Below are 6076 nucleotides of genomic sequence, written 5' to 3'. Positions count from 1 at the left end.
TCATACTAAGATGAATTTGCCTGACAAATATCCGCGTCTACTTGGGTTCGTGTGAATACGTGGCCGGAAAGCACGAACCAACAGCTATGTTTATACATCTCTCAGACGGCTAATCCACGACTTTGTTGGGGACTTCTCGAGACACCAGTTCAGCCAATTTCTGGGGAGATTAGGGTGTCCACGGTATAGGCTAGAATTCAAAGAAGCACCATTCTCTGATCCGGAAGATTCGACCTTGTCTGTGGCATTTTGAGTAGGATCGCCAAGAGAATGAACTGCTAGAGCTTCACCCTCGGTCAGATTGGATGACCACGGGCAATGGCGTTTGATCTAGAGCAGAGGAGATCAATGACCACGGGCAATGGCTTTGATCACATACAGCTTACCATAGAAGAGATCATTCATAAGCAGAGAAGACAGTGATACCAGAGTTAATTCAGAAAGACAAAGCAACTCTAATCTTCAACTATATTCCTATTACTGATTCCAATAATCCTAATACAACTCCTTAACCCAACAACCTTCTGATTTCGCCTGACTAAGACCTGCAAGATAACCATAGCTTGCTTCAAACCAACAATCCTTGTGGGATCGACCCTAACTCGCTCAGGTATTACTTGGACGACCCAGTGCACTTGCTGGTACAACTATACGAAAGCGTGGGGATTCGTGCACCATGATGATAGATGATGATTAGAGTTAACGGTGTGATTTTGGAAATTTTCTATGTTAGCATAGATTTTGTATTTAGTCTCTCACTTTTAATTAGACTCATCGAGAGAGTAAGCTATGAATAGTTTGACTAGGCTAGTTTTGGGAACCAGCTTAGGGACTTCCTATATGAACCAAGGCCTGGAGTATTGGTTGTGTCTATAGTAATAATTTGTGAAGAGTTGTACACTAACTGATGTTTTTCTATGACAGTATATTATGCTTATCCTTGATGTTCACATAATTGTTTTTCTTATTTAATTTTACATCACTGTTTGTCTACGCGTAATTGGTTCTCTTGCGACCCTTTTTTTTGTTAAAAGAAAAATGTTTTTCTAAAATATGAATTCGTACTAACACGATTATAGGCTTAATAATAAATATTAATTAAGTTTTAGGGTGACAAGTTAGTAACACTCGGTTTTCAGTATGATCATGACGTACTGAAAATTGGATCGTTACAAAATGCAATTAACATGTTCATTTAGAATTTAAATTAGAAATAATTATTTGAACTCATTAGTACGTTGATGAATAAATTTTTTACGCTTTTAAAGTAATTTTACGGTATTATATTTCAATACTAAATTATTATATTATCTCGAAGATTTTGTAATATTACTCATGTATATTTTACTCTAATACTAACCATAAGTTCCCTATTTTTAACATACCGCTATTATCTAACACGAATACCCCTTAAACCACACACGCCAACACAACACATACCCCTCACACTTATCTCTCACTCACGCACCCACGTTCACTCACTCTTCACCATTCACTCATGCACAAAATGCTCACCAAACAAACACAGAGACTAATCAAGAAGAGAAGAAATAGAAAGGGAGAGTACAAGAGAGACAGAGGGAGAACAACATGAGAAAGGGAGAAGAACAAGAAGGCAGCAATGGCCAAGGGGGAGGCCGCCATTGCTATCATTCAACGTAGAGGAAGAGAGAACGGCGTGATAGACAAAGGCAGGAGGGGTCGTTCTTGTCCCCACCAAGCTGCAACACCACCACTGCTTTTGAAGCCACCTCCAGAAGGGGATCCTGTCATTGACATCGCATGCACAGGAGAAGAAAATGAGAACCTTGGTGCACGAATTGTGAATCACACTTTTCACAACTCGTACCACTAACCAGCAAGTGCACTGGGTCGTCCAAGTAATACCTTACGTGAGTAAGGGTCGAATCCCACGGAGATTGTTGGTTTGAAGCAATCTATGGTTATCTTGTAAATCTTATTCAGGAAGTTAATTATGTTATCAATTGAATTGTGAGTAATCAGTAGAGCATAAATTAAAAGTTACTTGTTGTGCAGTAATGGAGAATATGTTGGAGTTTTGGAGATGCTTTGTCTTCTGAATCTCTGCTTTCCTCTGTCTTCTTGTTCACGCACGCACGTCCCCCTATGGCAAGCTGTGTGTTGGTGGATCACCGTTGTCAATGGCTACCTTCCATCCTTCCAGTGAAGACTACGCTCACGTGCTCTGTCACAGCACGGCTAATCACCGGTTGGTTCTCGATCCGGTTGGAATAGGATTTACTATCCTTTTGCGCCTGTCACTAACGCCCAGCCTTCAGGAGTTTGAAGCTCGTCACAGTCATTCAATCCTTGAATCCTACTCGGAATACCACAGACAAGGTTTAGACTTTCCGGATTCTCATGAATCCTGCCATCAGTTCTAGCTTATACCACGAAGATTCTGATTAAGGAATCTAAGAGATACTCATTCAATCGTATATAGAACGGAGGTGGTTGTCAGGCACGCGTTCATGGTTTGGGGAAGGTGATGAATGTCACGGATCATCACCTCCATCACAGTTAAGCGCGAATGAACATCTTAGATAGGAACAAGCGTGTTTGAATGGAAAACAGAAATACTTGCATTAATTCATCGAGACACAGCAGAGCTCCTCACCCCCAACAATGGGGTTTAGAGACTCATGCCGTCAGAGAATACAAAGTTTTTGATCTGAAAATGTCATGAGATACAAAATAAGTCTCTAAAAGTTGTTTAAATACTAAACCAGTAGCCTAGGGTTACAAAATATGAGTGGACTATGATGGATGATGCAGAGATCCACTTCTGGGGCCCACTTGGTGTGCTGGGGCCCACTTGGTGTGTGCTGGGCTGAGACTTTAAGCAATTCACGTGCAGAGGCCATTTGTGGAGTTGAACGCCAGTTTTTGTGCCAGTTTGGGCGTTCAACTCCAGTTTTTTATCCTTTTCTGGCGCTGGACGCCAGAATTGGGCAGAGGACTAGCGTTGAATGCCAGTTTACGTCGTCTATTCTCGTGCAAAGTATGGACTATTATACATTGCTGGAAAGCCCTGGATGTCTACTTTCTAACGCAATTGGAAGCACGCCATTTCGATTTCTGTAGCTCCAGAAAATCCACTTTGAGTGTAGGGAGGTCAGAATCCAACAGCATTAGTAGTCCTTTTTCAGCCTAAATCAGATTTTTGCTCAGCTCCTTCAATTTCAGCCAGAAAAATACCTGAAATTACAGAAAAACACACAACTCATAGTAAAGTCCAGAAATATGAATTTTTCCTAAAAACTACTGGAAATAAACTAAAAACTAACTAAAACATACTCTAAACTATATGAAATTATCCCCAAAAAGCGTATAAAATATCCGCTCATCACAACACCAAACTTAAACTGTTGCTTGTCCTCAAGCAACTAGACAAATAAAATAGAAGACTAATAGGTTGAGAAGCAATAATATCTCAGAGTTTTTGATTGAAGCTCAGATCCTAATTAGATGAGCGGGACTAGTAGCTTTTTGCTTCTGAACAGTTTTGGCATCTCACTTTATCCATTGAAGCTCAGAGTGATTGGCATCTATAGGAACTCAGAATTCAAATAGTGTTATTGATTCTCTTAGTTCAGTGTGATGATTCTTGAACACAGCTTCTTTATGAGTCTTGGCCGTGGCCCTAAGCACTTTGTTTTCCAGTATTACTACCGGATACATAAATGCCACAGACACATAACTGGGTGAACCTTTTCAGATTGTGACTCAGCTTTGCTAAAGTCCCCAATTAGAGGTGTCCAGAGTTCTTAAGCACACTCTTCTTTTTGCTTTGGACCTTGACTTTAACCGCTCGGTCTCAAGTTTTCACTTGACACCTGCACGCCACAAGCACATGGTTAGGGACAGCTTGGTTTAGCCGCTTAGACCAGGATTTTATTCCTTTAGGCCCTCCTATCCACTGATGCTCAAAGCCTTGGGATCCCTTTTATTTGCCCTTGCCTTTTGGTTTTAAGGGTTATTGCCTTTTTCTGCTTGCTTTTTCTTTTTTTCTTCTTTTTTTTTTTTTTTTTTGCAAGCTTTGTTCTTTGCTGCTTTTTCTTGCTTCAAGAATCATTTTTATGATTTTTCAGATTATCAATAACATGTCTCATGTTCATCATTCTTTCAAGAGCCAACATATTTAACAGTCTTAAACAACAAATTCAAAAGACATATGCACTGTTCAAGCATTCATTCAGAAGACAGAAAGCATTGCCACCACATTTAACTAATTAGAATTTCTCTTATTAAACTCGAAATTTTATTGCCTCTTATTCAAAAGATCTACTATTTTATTCATGTTTGCTGATGATGAGAAAAATAGACTATAACTTAATTGGGGATAAAATCAAACTAGACACTAATTACTACTAATGATCATGTAATGAAGACACAGACATAGATAAGCACTTATCATAGAGAAAACGAAAAACAGAGAAAGTAAGAACAAGGAATGAGTCCACCTTAGTGATGATGGCATTTCCTTCTTGAGGAACCAATGATGTTCTTGAGCTCTTTTATGTCTCTTCCTTGCCTTTGTGGCTTGATTCCTAGTGATTTTTGGTATTTCTATCCTCAGTTGCTTCCAATAATTATGTGGAGGGAAGTGCATCCCCTGAGGTATCTCTTGATTTGCAGCCACATGTTCTACCACTGAGCTATAGATCCTTTACATAATTGTTTTACCACACCAAACTTAGAATGTTGCTCGCCCTCGAGCAAAAGAAGAGGGAATTGCACACAACTCTGGGCGTTCAGCGCCAGGTTGGTGCCCATTCTGGGCGTTCAACGCCCATTTACTAGCCATTTCTGGCGTTTGAACGCCAGAACCATGCTCTGTTCTGGCGTTGAACGCCAGACAGGTGCTTCCTCCAGGGTGTGATTTTTCTTCTGCTGTTTTTGATTCCGTTTTCAATTTTTAATATTTATTTTGTGACTCCACATGATCATGAACCTAATAAAACATGAAAAATCATGAGAATAAATAAAAATTGGGTTGCCTCCCAACAAGCGCTTCTTTACTGTCCTTAGCTGGACTTTGCTGAGCTTTTAATCTAGCTTCAGCCTTGAGCATTCTTGCTCAGTGTTGCCTTCAAGATAATGCTTGATTCTCTGTCCATTGACAATGAACTTCTTATCAGAATCAATATCTTGAAGCTCCACATAACCATATGGTGATACACTTGTAATCACGTATGGTCCCCTCCACCGGGATTTCAGTTTCCCGGGGAATAGCCTGAGTCTAGAGTTAAACAACAGGACCTTCTGTCCTGGTTCAAAGATTCTAGATGACAGCTTTCTGTCATGCCATTTTTTTTATTTTTCTTTATAAAGCTTGGCATTTTCGAAAGCTGTGAATCTGAATTCCTCTAGCTCATTTAGCTGGAGCAATCGTTTTTCTCCTGCTAATTTGGCATCTAAGTTTAGGAATCTGGTTGCCCAGTAGGCCTTATGTTCCAGTTCCACGGGCAAGTGGCATGCCTTACCATACACGAGTTGGTATGGAGAGGTCCCTATAGGGGTCTTGAATGCTGTTCTGTAAGCCCACAGAGCATCATCCAAGCTCCTTGCCCAATCCTTTCTACGGGTATTTACTGTCCGTTCCAGGATTCTCTTTAATTCTCTGTTAGAGACTTCAGCTTGCCCGTTGGTTTGTGGATGATATGGAGTGGCCACTTTGTGGCGAATTCCATACCGAACCATGGCAGAGTAAAGCTGTTTATTGCAGAAGTGAGTGCCCCCATCACTGATTAACACTCTAGGGACACCAAACCTGCTAAAGATATGTTTCTAGAGGAACTTCAGCACTGTTTTAGTATCATTGGTGGGTGTGGCAATAGCCTCAACCCATTTTGATACATAGTCAACTGCCACCAGAATATAAGTGTTTGAGTATGATGGTGGGAAAGGTCCCATGAAGTCAATTCCCCATACATCAAACAACTCTATTTCCAAGATTCCTTGTTGAGGCATGGCGTAACCATGAGGCAGATTACCAGCTCTTTGGCAACTGTCACAATTACGTACAAACTCTCGGGAATCTTTATAGAGTGTG

Source organism: Arachis ipaensis, chromosome B3, assembly GCF_059453495.1.
Source record: "Arachis ipaensis isolate K30076 ecotype BB chromosome B3, ASM5945349v1, whole genome shotgun sequence".
NCBI classification, from domain to species: Eukaryota; Viridiplantae; Streptophyta; class Magnoliopsida; order Fabales; family Fabaceae; genus Arachis; species Arachis ipaensis.
The sequence above is the reverse complement of the archived record's forward strand: the minus strand, read 5'-3'. Positions refer to the sequence as shown.